The following is a 14,013-nucleotide window of genomic DNA, read 5'->3' as shown; positions in this document are numbered from 1 at the left end:
TTCTAATTCTGTACACTATCTTCCTTCTACATGATTCATCACCAGCAGCAACAAGATACTCATTTTAACTCTCCCCATTTTGGAACTCATTTTGTTTGTGTCTCTGAATCTTTTGTAAGAACTTGGTTGCTTAGCATTATGCAAAAGTTGCCTGGCACAAAGAAACAATCGCACCTAACAATTGCATTCAGTTAACCTTCCTCTTTTTGTGTGGAAGAAATAAAAGAACAAAATTGAGTGCAAAAGATCTGTTGCACACAGCATTTTTTGTTCTTGTCATCTGAAGAATGAATGACTACAGAACCCCCCAGGAAACCTTGAAACTTCTAACAATCCCCAACAGCACTTGAAGTTATAGATCTCAGCAGACTATAGAAAGATCTAGGTTTGGTATGCCCTACGTTTTGCCCAGAACAGGAACAGTCCAGTTCTGTCTGCAGTGTGCCATTTATTCCTGGTGGGCTCTGAGTCAATTCAATTAGCTGTACCAAGTAATAGGTTTTTATATTGAAGAGAACAACTTAGATATCTTTCCTCTAAGCTGATTTCTCCAAAGGTGCCTGCCAAGCATGCTTGCCTTCTGCAGAACCTTGTCTTTGGAGGAGAACATTTAGAAGCCCTTTGCTTCTGAGGTAGTGGCTACAGCATACGCTTTCTCCAGATGCGCACTTGCAAGGCAAATAAACTTGATATGAATATCGAATCTTAATGGATATTGATTATTCTAGTAGAATTAAGCCCACTCTCATTGTCTTCTTTTCTGAGGACTTTCAAAGTTACAACAAATGACTACAATAGGAGGGTGGATTGACTTCCCATTTGGCACTCAAGCACAGGTTTTAAAAACATATAAATGTGTTTTGAAGTGCTTAACTTCTGGGTTTTCCGTTGCGAGCAGGATAAATTTCTCCTAAATGCCCTCATCGTGTTCTGCCAGCTGAGACCTGCCAAGTGCCATAAAGAGATCCCCAATGCATTGCAGGAATCAACAGCTCTATGGAATAATATAGTACCTTAGGTGCACATAGATGATCACTCTTTCAGATGCATCATTTCATCTGAAACAAACTAGCTCTACTCAGACAGGGCAGCTCAAGCCTGTAATCCTGGGTACTTAGAGGGTAGAGATGAAGTATGGGGGTTCAGGCCAGCCTGAGATGTAGGGGAGTTGATGAGACTCCAGGAGTGGGTCAGTGGTGCACATGTGTCATCTTCAATTATGGAGGGAGCAGAATGGCTGGGCATAGAGCTGTCTCCTGTTCTCCTAGCAACCAAGAGAAGTACACACAGGAGGCTCATATTCTAGACCCAAATGGGCCTAAAGAGGAGACCCTGTCTTAGAAATAACCATGCGAAGAAGACTGGAGGCATCAGAGGCATGATGATAAGAGACCTGCCTAGCAAGCACAAGGCTTTGAGTTTAAACTCCAGTACTGAGCCTCCCCACAACCCCCCCAAAATCCCTACAAACAAAAAACAGTAGTTCCCCACTTTCACAGGGGAAGCTACACAGTTGAGACCAAGGGTTAAGATGGGTTCTTTTTTGTGCACCTGCTGATAGTGAGGCTTGAACTCGGGGCCTTGCATTCTCACTCAGCCTTTTCACTCAAGGTGGTACTCTACCACTTGAACCACACCTGCACTTCCAGCTCTGTATTGGTTAGCTGAAAATCAGACTCTCTTGGATTCGTCTACCTGGGCTTGCTTGGAACCACAATCATTTCATCTAAGTCCCTTCAGTAGCAGGGATTACAGGTATTAGCAACTGATAAAGACCATGTTTTCTTTTTTAAACAAAAAGGTGATTTTTTTGTACCCAGAACAGTATTGGGAGGCTTTTTGTCACAGAGTTGCCTCAAAGTTGCCACTGGTGTCTCAGGAATACTACTTAAACACCCGTAAGGCACACGTGAGACCCCCCCGCCCAACAAAGAATCATCTCAAGCAAAGTGTCCGTCTTTGTTGAGGTTCCTGGCTAGAAATGAAGCAAATTAGTCACACAGCATGTGTGTGCCAAGCCAGCTTCACAAAGAATCTTGGCGGCCACGCTAGTTCTTTTCTTGGAAATCATAATGAAGAGATCAACATTTAATGTTATACTTTGCCATGAGGGGCATTAAGGGAGCTGAACCGAGTGACGTGCTCACAATGAAGATAAGAAGAGCAACTTGTAACACACCGATAATTGCATTTCTGTGGCGTGGGATCAGTCGGCTTCAGGTGGAAAAAAAATAACATTGCAATAAAACATTTCTTAAAGCTCTTTCACGTTCAAATCTTGTAGTTTCCGTTTGCCAGGATGACAGGGAGATGACAATATTTCTTATCACCTGACAACTCCGACATGCTGAGAGAGAAGTAAAGATCCTCCTTTCTGTGAAATAGCAAAGTTCACACAGATGCACTCTGGTTACCAGTGTCTCTGGGTTGCTAAGAAATAGCCAGGAAAAGCATATTCCTGATTCCTCATAGCCTAGAAACCCCAGACCTTTGCACCAAAGTTTTGCCAATCAAGGAAGAGAGGAGGTGATCATTCCCAAGTATAGAGAAAGTCATTGAAATACCTGCCCAATGCAAAGCCCGATGTAAAAATAAAGCAGAATCCTGCAGCCCTTGCTGAGGAGGGGGGCTTTTAAATCTCACACCTCAAGCCCAGCTAGAGAAGCATGAGTGTTACTGGAGAATTGGTGTCCCCTGAAATACCTTCATCAGCTTGCAAACAGGTCTGTATTCACTCTCAGTGACCTGGATAATGGGAATGATAAATCTGCTTGCTACATAGCAGAAACTTGGAAAGGATGCATTAGAGAAACTGAGGCAAGTATAACATGATACACAGTTATAAAATGACAGTTTTGTTACGCCAGGAGGAAAGAAAATGGAAAGTACAAATTGCCTTCTAATATCTGGATCCACTGTGGAGTATTAGAAGATGATTATCTATTTCAGGCTATAACCTGATTATTTTTTTAAAGTTAATTTCCAATGTGGTATTCTGACAATAGATATATGCCACACAGCTTACTCTCTTCGTATTATTGTCACACGACATGGTGACAATCATCTGTGGTGAGTCCTTCTTCCCCGATGTCTGGGTGAGGTGTTTTGGATCTATTTTAAGCATTTGGTGGGAATGTAATTGGTCCATTGTTAGCTCTCCTGGGTGAAACTTGAGTGGACTTGATTTTTAGTTCCGTGCTAACCTGTACTATCACTACAGTCCACAGGTTGGCAAACGGTGGTCCAGACACTCTGTCTCTATGAGTATCAGTTTATTGTAAAGCCAGCGTGTTCGGCAACCCTGAAGGTCTTGCCTGGATTGCAAATGGACTGATGTCTCCTTTTGCCTCCCACTTCTCTCTACACACTGTCTCCACTTTTAGGTACCTTCTGTTGCCACTCACTGCCCCGAATCACTGCCCTAAATTCTTTCCTCTGTTCCCATCTACCACTCTTAACGATGCTTGCTTCCTGTGAAAGACTCCCTGGACAAGTGCTCTCAGCTCTAAGACATGCTATTGGAATATTGCGTCTTTGCCTCAGGTAGAGGCTGACACACAGATCAAATAGATCTAACTTTCCCCCAGGAGTGTTTTCTTTAGGGGAAGAAGGCTCTGAAGGAAGATGGATGAAACAGATGATCAAAGATGAGACACGTTCACAGACAAGATGGGGATGCCGCCGGGCAGAGACATACCTGGCTTCCCATGTCTTGCTTCTCACCCTTGACCAGACCAGACAGGGGCGGAGCTTGGCATTCTGCTTCTGAAAGGCTGTCTGCCTCTGGGCTGCTATTTCTGACTGATATTTCACTGCCACCTGTTATCTCTTATCTAAGCTCAGATGTCTGTATTTCAAGCCCGTAACAGCTGGTCGAGCAGAGGATAGTAGCATGCAGGAAACCTTAGAGTCCTTTCCTTAGGCTGGTTGAGAAGGAACAAGGGTTCTTGATTACTATGAACTGATGCCCCCATAACCTAACCTCACTCTCCTGCTAGTCAACTCCATCCCAAATACCTGATGTTGTTCTTTGTTATAAAAAAAACAAACCAAACACCAACTGCATGTTCTATAATACTTCTACCTGACCTTTGTAGAGCAGTGAGCCAAAGCACTTTTTCAGTTCTTCTGTTCTTATTATAAAGGTGATGTACAGAGGGGTTAAGGTTATATAAGTCAGGTAAAGAGTACATTCCTTTTTTGGACAGTGTCACTCCTTCCCTCTCTCTTTCCTAGTTTTTCTCTCTCCTACCCATCCACAAATTGTATAGTTCACTTTCCACCTAGTGTCTAGTGAGTACCACTGCTGCATTTGTTCACCCTTTGTCCCTGCATTTTACATACCCTCCTCCTACCCTCTCAAAGTCAGATAAAAAACAAGAGGAAACAAAAACAACAAAGGAAAAACCTCTTGTGTCCTTTTCCTGGAGTTGATTTCAATAAACATTGTTATATATGGTCAGATGCACATAGGCATTGTGTTCCTCTCCCAAGAGCATTCCCCTTTGGTCTCAGTGAGTGTAAATGCCTAGAGTCCTATATAATTTACCATGTCCCTATGTATTTTAGATCTAGCTTTAGATCTAGCTTCTGCGTGTGAAAGAAAACATGCACTGTTTGTCTCTCTGAGCTTGGCTTACCTCACAAGATGATTTGTTCTAGGTCCATCCATTTCCCTGCAAATGACATAATATTCTTTCTAATGGCTCTATAAAATTCCACTGTGTATAGGAATCACATTTTTGGTCCATTCATCTATTGTAGGGCATCTGGGCTGTTTCCCTAGATTGGCTGTTGTGAATAGTGCAGCAATGAACATGGCTGTGCAAATGTCTACAGTATCCTAGCTCGTGATGTTCTGGATACATGCCCAGGAATGAGCCAAAACATTTTTATATCCTACTTTAGACCTGAACTTTCCCCCTCTCCTTTCTTCCTAGATTAAAAAAAAGTTAATGTGATTAATACCTCATTCCTAACAAAACCATTAGTGCTCCAGCTATTATTTACAACAGTCTCTTTAGCATCTTTTGCTCCCATTCTGTTTCTCTTGGGAATAAACTATCACACTTCAATATTTCCTTATATCAAACTTCTTTTTATCAAGTTATCTAACTCTGGGTGCCAGTGGCTCATGGTTATAATCCTACCTACTCAGGAGTCTGAGGTATGAAGATCCAGGATCAATGAGAGTGTGGGCCGGAAAAATACCAAAAGGCTGGAAAGAGAGCCATGGCTCAAGGGCTGAAGTGCCAGCCTGGAACAGAAAAGAGCATGAAGTCCTGAGTTCAAGCCTTGTAACCAGCATAAACACACGAGAACTTATTATCTAACATGTTTGTTTTGCCTCATCCTTTCTTTTCAACAAGAGCTTTGGTTTTGTTTTAACCATCTCATTCCAAAAACATATATTTTATTTCAATTTTTTTTTATTTTTATCCTATCACTAAAGAAAAACCTTCTTTACCGTTCTCAGGATGTGTCTTTTTTTTTTTTTTTTTTGGATGCAGCTTTCTTTTCTTTTGTTTTCTTTTTTAGTTCAAGCCAGTACCATGGGTTGAACTCAATGCCCCAGACTCTTGTTAAGTCTTATTGCTCACAGCTTGTGCTCTACCAATTGAGACGTATCTCCAGCCAACCTTTTGCTTGCTAATTGAAGATCGAGCCTTTTGGAGACTTTTCTTCTCAGCCTGGCTTTGAACTGTGTGATTCTCTGCATCTCAGGCTCCTGAGTAACTAGATTACAGGTATGAGACACCTACACTCAGCAGATATAACTGTAATCTCCTCTGCCTTACTGCCATGCAAAAAATACCAGAGCATGGCTTTCAGCCCACAGTTAACATATTTTGTTCTCCTTCTATATACACATATAACTAATGAGCTTTCCCCCCCACTCAACTCTTGAGCCTCACTGTGTGATGAAGTCAATAATAATATGTTTTATATCAATAGATGATAAATTCTATTGGCTCAACCTATACATATCAAACACTCAGAAAATATGGAAAGCAGATCTAGCTTGAGTAGCTCACCCTGATTTTCACTTAGCTGGCAAATCTCTGACGAGCAAAGATGACTGACTATGTTCTGTTTCTCTCTCTGAAGTTTTCCTCTCAATGTCTTCAGCCTTGACACAGCTTACTTATTTCCAGTCATTCCCATGATGCTTTCATTTTATTTTACTTGAGTTGGGTTCCAGTCTCTGCAACCTCTACTTCCTCAGTTTCATGGTCATGTCCTTTTTTTGTTGTTGTTGTTGTCATCTGGGCATCTAGAACTGAGCTGTGTCTGTCTCTGTCACTCTGTCCTCCACATGAGCAACCCTCTTTCATTTCTCTCCACTCTCTGTTTGAGAGTAGGTAGAGGTGTGGACATACTAGTGGATAATACAATCATGCATTTATTATACTTACACAGCACTGAATATTTACCTGCTTGAAAGAAGAAAGTGAAGCAAGGAGCATATAATATTCACTGATCTTACATCTTCGCTACTCTTCTCTCTCTTTTCTCCTTCTTTCCTTTCTTTCTTTCTTTCTTCCTTCCTTCCTTCCTTCCTTCGTTTCTTTCTTTCTTTTTCTTTCTCTCTTTCTTTTTCTTTCTCTTCCTCTTTCTTTCTTTCCTTTCTTTCTTCTATCTCGTTCCTTCCTCCCTCCCTTCCTTCCTCCCTCCCTTCCTCCCTCCCTCCCTTCCTCCCTTCCTCCCTTCCTCCCTTCCTCTCTTCTTCCCTTCCTCCCTTCCTCCCTTCCTCCCTTCCTCTCTTCCTCCCATCCTCTCTTCCTTCCTTCCTTCCTTCCTTTCTTCCTTTACTAAGATTTGAAAACAGGAATTCACACATACAGCTAGGGAAATGTTTTACTACTGAAGCCATACCTCCATTCCTTTTTGCTCTGATTATTTTTGAGATAGAGTCTCACTTTTTGCCTGTCTTAGCCTGGACTGTGATGCTCCACTTTATGCCCCCCACTGTCGCTTCTATCACAAACATGAGTCGCCACATCTGGATTTCTTTTCTCTTGAGATGTGGCCTTGTGAACTTTTTGTTGCCCAAGCTGGCCTCCAGCAGTAATCCCCCTAATCTCAGCCTCCCAAGTAAGAAGGATTCCAGGTGTACATTAGTGCCTTGCACATTTCCAATTTTTAATGACTTGCTATTCTCTGTGTCCTGATAATAAAATTCCATGCTTTCTGGACCATCTTATAAGTAATTTTGATGTTCTGACGAATGATAAAGTCTTTCACAAATCACTCAAATACCATTGAACCTCAGTTTCCTCCCTTATTAAAAAAAGTGAGTAATAAGGAGGACAGACAAGCCCTATCAGGCTCTTTTTTTTCCAAACAATGATGTGTCTACTAACACCTATGAGCATGGCTGTCCATCATAACTATTTCCATCTGCCTCTTTAAGAGAATGATCATTAAGTAAATCACCGATTTCCTATAAGCTACCAAAAATTGTGACTAAAATTTACTTTCTAATAATTATCAATTCCAGTCACAGTGATGGTGTACATTTTTATTTAACCCTAGCCCTTAGGAAGCTGAGAGACAGCAGGATCACAAGTTCAAGGCTAGGCTGGGCTACTTAGGGAGATACTGACACAGATAGACACTGAAATCCAAACACAAAATGACAAAGTGGTTGTTGCTAGCTGACCAGCAGACCTGTCTTTTCTATACACTGTGAATGTTTCTGTCCATGCCAAGAGTGTGTCTTCGGCTACCCGCCCCCCCCCCCCCCAACCCCTGATGTCATCCTCTTTCCTAAGGCCATACCTTTTCTTCCTTCTGAAATAGCCATTTGAAAAGAAAAAAAGTTCTTAATAGCAGTTTCTAAATTGGGGTTATCTTACTCCGTTCATTTGTGGCCTTTTAATTTACAGACGACCCCCTACCTTGAATCGTAAAAATATAACTCTAAAGAACTTGTTCATTCCTGGGTTTTCCTGTGCTAACCATTACTTCTGGCCTTCCTTTGATCTGGTCCAGGCAGACTGTTTGCTTTGACATGTGCTATTTCCTGGGAGTGTTGGCTCTGGTTTTCCTGCCTCCCCTACTTGTCCCTGTGTTTGCAAATTACAGAGGTAGGAAACTTATCTTTTGAATCCTTTCTGTGGAGAGCTCAGCGTGCACACACAATCAGAAGCAGAGGCAGTATTTCTTGCCCCTTGATGAACACACAAATACCATCTTATCAAGATAATTAAAGATGATCAAGGGCCAGAATAGGCAATGTCTGCTGTTTTGTGACTCAGCCTCTTGTGGCCCTCGCCAGAAACACAGTTGGCTTTGATTTGTGGCAGTTTATTCCCTTTCATCTAAAAAAAAAGGAACCTTTTCTTCCAGGTACTGGGGACTCATGTCTGTCATGGAAGCCCCTTCAAGAGGCTGGGATCTGGAGGACTGTGGTTTTTTTTTTTTGTTTGTTTTTTTTTTGGGTCCGGTCGTGGGGCCTGAACTCTGGGCCTGGGTGCTGTCCCTCAGCTCTTCAGCTCAAGGCTAGCGCTCTACCCCTTGAGCTACAGGGCCACTTCCGGCTTCTTTTTTCTGCTTATGTGGTGCTGAGGAATCGAACCCAGGGCCTCAAGCATACAAGGCAAGCGCTCTACCCCTGAGCTACTTTCCCAGCCCTGGAGGACTGTGGTTTTAAGATAGTCTGAACAAAAAAAAAGTCCATGAAGTTCAGTTTCCAAAAGATAACCAGCTAAAAGCCAGGCTAGATGTGTGGTTTAGGTGATAAAGTACTAGGTAAGCAAGGTAAGCAAGCAAAGCCCTGGATACTAAAAAAGAAAGATTTTTAAAATTTTGTTTATATATATATATATATATATATATGTATATTATAACCATAGTCAACATGGTTTTCTAGAACTATTACCTCCGGTTCTAGTATGATTTTATCCAGCGAAACAGGAAATCTGGACTTAAAACACTAATTTCTCACTCTCTCCTTCCCCTATACACACTCACCAGTCCCAGTATTCACACTCAGCCCTCCAGAGAGAACACATTCAATCTCAGCATCCGGCACTGCTGGGCACTTATTTTCTCACTGGGACTTGCTCTGCTGGCATGTTTCAATCAAGTGACCTCTGACCTACTCAGATCTGGAATGAACGAATAGTCTAGGTATTTGACTACCAGCCGTAACCTCAAAAGTTCATAAAGACGTAATTTCCTTGATGCTGCACCCCTTCCACATAAAAACGTCACTGATACAAACTCCAGCAGTACCAGAGTTATACACAGAGTCCACGGTGACTTTACCAAGCCATCATTCTCCCTGCCTTGCACAGATAAGTAGCCTTGAACTTGAGTCTACTACGAAGCATCGCTGTGTATTAAAACAGATCCAGCTGTGGTTCATGGCTTTCATTTCGTAAAACAGATGTGTCACCACAAACTAAAAGATCTTCCTAAGTTATTGCTGCCGTGGAGATCAGACAAATGCTATATACCAGGAACAAATGAGGGCCCCTTCAGTACTCAGAGACCAAGCTGACCCTCTCATGGGGACACCAAGCCCTAAATTTCAGTGGACATTTACTCTGTCTGAGGCCCTCCAAGCCTTGACTTTGGGCACGCAATCTGAAACAATGCCCGCTCTATCCCTGGATTATTTATTCTAAGCATATCATGGCTCCTGTGGCTATCCTATAAACATGGCATGATACACCTATGATAGCATAATGGAACAATTATAGCAGTATGCCATGGAAATGTTATATTTTTTCCTCCCATGAGATCATCCCCCTTTTTTAAAGAAGAAGTTTTATTTTGGCTATTTTTTTTGAAAATATCTTACAGTCCTCTAGGCAATAAAATTGGTAGTAACTTGAGAGGATTGTGTCAGTATTTTCTTTCTTTTTTAAGATTTCCTATTTTATTTGATGTACAGAGGGATTACACTTACGTAAGTTAGGTAATGAGTACATTTCTTTTGGACAGTCTTACCCCTTCCCTCGCTTTTTCTCCGTATTTCCCTCCCCACCCCTCCCTCATTGTTTTCAGCATAGTGTCTAGTGAGTATCACTGCTACATTTGTTCACCCTTTGTCCCATCGTTTCTGTTCTTCCCGTACCTTCCCCAAAACAGACGAACTTATATACAAGACAAAAGGCACAGAAAACAAAATAGCAACAAAAGAAAAACAATAAACCTTGTTTCTATCTCTTGGAGTTCATTTTGATAAATACATGATATCTTATTATATTTGCATATTTTACTTAGAGGAAATACTTTGTAGCTTCTGCTTGGCATCTTCAAATAGCCATATCATTAATATTGTGCTTCAGAACTATATCAAGTACAGGGAGTGCTACTTGAACACACTCAGTTGGATATTGTGGCACTTGATCTTCAACGCAGACATCTATGAAGCGAGTAGAAAGGCCAGTAGCATATACCACATGGACATGCCAGACGAAGGGAGGATCCACATTCTGGCCAGGGCAGAGTCAGACAGTGGAAGATTTCATGTCACTTAGTATGCAATTAAAAACAGATCAATTAGTAGGGCACTGGTGGCTCATGCCACCTAGCTACTCAGGAAGCTGAGATCTGAGTATCATGGCTAGAAGCCAGCCTGGGCAGAAAAGTCTCCTTGAGATTCTTATATCCAATTAACTGCCAGCATGCCAGAAGTGGTGCTGTGGGCTAAAATGGTAGAACTCTAGGTTCAGGGTCAGTGCCCAAGCTTTGAGTTCAAGCCCCACAACTGACCAAAACCAACCAAACAAACAAAAAACCTGATCAATTATTTCTGGGATTTCCCATGAAAATTTCAGGCTCCCTTAACTGGGAGCTACAATCTCTAGAAACAAAACTACAGCCAGGGAGGTTTAAGCTCATTTTATTATTCTGTAACCGTGCTCTCGATTGTGTTACTGGCTACCATTAAACTTGGGTTTTAGCCTTTCCACTACTTCTTACATTACTCTAGGATGAGGAGGCATGCCTAGCCTTTTCCCTGACATCTACAGCCAAATCTAACTTGCTGTCATCAAGTCAGAAGTTTGCACTCTGGCTTCTATTTGAATTTGTCCAAGCACCCAAACTCTCTGCATTTTATTTGTTTTCATTTTGTTATTGCTCTGTGTGTGTGTTTGTGTGTGTGTGTGTGTGTGTGTGTGTGTGTGTGTGTGTGTGTGTGTGTACTGGGGATTGAACTCAAGGCCTCATATTTCCACTTGTTTTTTTCTTTTTTTTCCTCCCTCAAGGTTGGCACTCCACCATTTGAGCCACAGCTCCACTTCCAAGGTTTTTGGTGGCTAATTGGAAATAGGAGTCACATGGATTTTCTGGCTCAGGCTGGCTTCAAACAGCAATCCTCAGATCTTAGCCTCCTGAGTAGCTAAGATTATAGGCATGCGTCATGGGCACCTGGCCACTCTGTTGATTGTATTGTCTTAATGACCCTTCTCTGGTCTATGTGAAAGACAAAGAAAGCTTAGTCATAAAGAAATTATTCCAATGTTTACAGCCATTTTTTTTTTGTCAGTCATGGGGCTTGAACTCTGGGCCTGGGTGCTGTCCCTGAGCTCTTCAAACCAAGGCTAGCACTCTACCACTTGAGCCACAGCACCACTTCTGGTTTTTTCTGTTTATGTGGTGCTGAGGAATCGACCCCAGGGCCTCATGCATGTGAGGCAAGCACTCTACCACTGAGCCACCTTCCCAGCCCCCAATTTTTTCTTCTTCTAATGTGAACGTATCACTGGTAAGGGATTTTGAGGGTGGCTTTTATGCTTCCAATTTAACCTCTGAGTGCTGTTGCTTTGTCTTGGAGGCTTTTCTTTTCTCTTTCTTTTTCTTTCTTTCTTTCTTTCTTTCGTCCTCTCTTTCTTTCTTTCTTTTTGCTTTTTTGGCAGTAATTGTGATTCTTTTTCTTTCTTTAAATTTTTTATTGTTATTATAAAAGTGATCTACAAAAGGGTTAAAGTTACATAATTTAGATAAAGAATATTATTTTGGGACCTTGTCATCCCTTCTCTCGCTCTCTTCCAGTTTTGCTTTTCCATCCCCACCCACAAGTTGTATAGTTCATTTTAAACATAGTATCTAGTGAGTACCACTGATGCATTTGTTCACTCTTTGTACCTCCATTTCAGCAAAGACAGATAAACGAATAAAGAAGACAAAAAAAGAAAACAAAAGCAGTAACAAAGAAAAAGTCCCCTCTTGTGTCTATCCCTAGAGTGGAGAAACTTGAGCCACAGTGCCACTTCTGGCTGTTTTTTTTTTTTTTTTTTTTTGCTTATGTGGTGCTGAGGAATCGAACCCAGGGCCTCAGGCAAGCAAGGCAAGCACTCTACCACTGAGCCACCTTCCTAGCCCCTGGAGAAACTTTTTGAAGTCTCCTGTGTACATAAAACTGTCTTTCTTCTTCATTTGTTTCTTATAGTTCATTTGTTTGTTGATCACAGTTTCAAAATATTAAATGGAACATTCCAGAAATATGCACTTGGTTACGTGTTTCATCTAATGCCATTTTGGTGAGATCTCTCACTGTCTCACTAAGTCCTCCTATCTCTCTCTCTTTTTTGTTTTCCAGTCCTGGGCTTGAACTCTAGGTTTGGGCGCTGTCCCTCAGCTCTTCAGCTCAAGGCAAGCACCCTACCACTTGAGCCACAGCGCCACTTGTGGCTTTTTCTGCTTATGTGGTGCTGAGGAATCGAACCCAGGGCCTCATGCATGCAAGGCAAGCACTCTGCCACTGAGCCACCTTCCCAGCCCTCCTCCTATCTCTTGAATTCATCAAGTGTTCTCTTACCATAGCGCCATCCCTGCCACAGCTTCCTTTCAGGGCTCTTTTCCCGTTTTCTTCACTTTGGTATTCTTTTGTTGTTGTTTTTGTGCCAGGGTTTGAACTCATGGCCTGGAATTAACTCTCAACTTCCTTGCTCACGGCTTTTCTCTACCACTGGAGCCACCACCTCAAGCCTGTCATTTTATTGGTTCATTACCCAATTAACCAGACTGTGATAGACTTCTGTCTGGGCTGGGTTTGAACTGTGATTCTTCAGACCGCAGCTTCTTAGGAAGCTAGGATTACAGGCTGAACCGCAGTCAACTGGCTTTGGTTGTGTTTGTTTGGTTTTGGTTTTTGTTTCTTTTGCTTTATGCGACTTATAAGACTCCATGAAACCTTAGTCTACTTCTGCTTGCTTGACTCTTAGAGAAGATACATTTACTCTCCCAGTAGGAGGTGATCTCTTCCCACTTCACACCTTCTTGATGGTGACTTCTTAACTCCTAACTCTCATCCTCAGCTGGTTCCACCATCCTTATCTTTTGCACCTAGCTGGTCACTATCCCCTGACAAAGAGAGGTTCATGGTTTGGTGCAAGAAATGAATGATGGCTTCTGAGATGGGGCACCCTTCTGTCTGCTCCATTTTATATAGCATGGTAATGACTTGCTTTAATTTCAGCCGGTAGTGCCAGATAAAAAGTGATCAGCATAGACCTAAACCCCCAGTGACTTAGGAAACCAGATATGTTAATCAAACCCACAAATCACCTGGCAATCTTCCTAAGCCCTCCCAACCCCATATTTAACAGAATCTTTTATTACTGAGAATCTGTAGGCTATTAGTTAAGAGGTGGAACTTTTGGGTTGAATTCTGGATTTATGTACTGCTAGCTGTGTGATACTGGGACTCCTGCTTCATCTCTCTGTGCTTTGGCTCTGAGGCGATGATAATGGTGTGATCATTGTATTCACAATACAGGGTACTTATGGGGATTAAGCTATTGTCTGACAGGTTCCTATCAGTGGCCTGCACACAGGAAGTAGGAGGTGTTTTAGTTATTATATTAACTGTTATTTAGAGTCATTATATTGCCTTACACTCTAGTGTCTGGAAAATAAATGTGTGTGTGTGTGTGTGTGTGTGTGTGTGTGTGTGTGTGTGTGTGTCTTCCTGTTCTTTGCTCTTCCAGGCTGATGAAACTGGGGAGAAATGCATTATCTTTTGAGGTTATTTTATTTTAAAATTAAAAGATT

The sequence above is a fragment of the Dipodomys spectabilis genome, unplaced genomic scaffold (genome assembly GCF_019054845.1).
Source record: "Dipodomys spectabilis isolate Male_0828 unplaced genomic scaffold, ASM1905484v1 ptg000004l, whole genome shotgun sequence".
NCBI lineage: Eukaryota > Metazoa > Chordata > Mammalia > Rodentia > Heteromyidae > Dipodomys > Dipodomys spectabilis.
Note: the sequence above shows the minus strand (reverse complement) of the source record.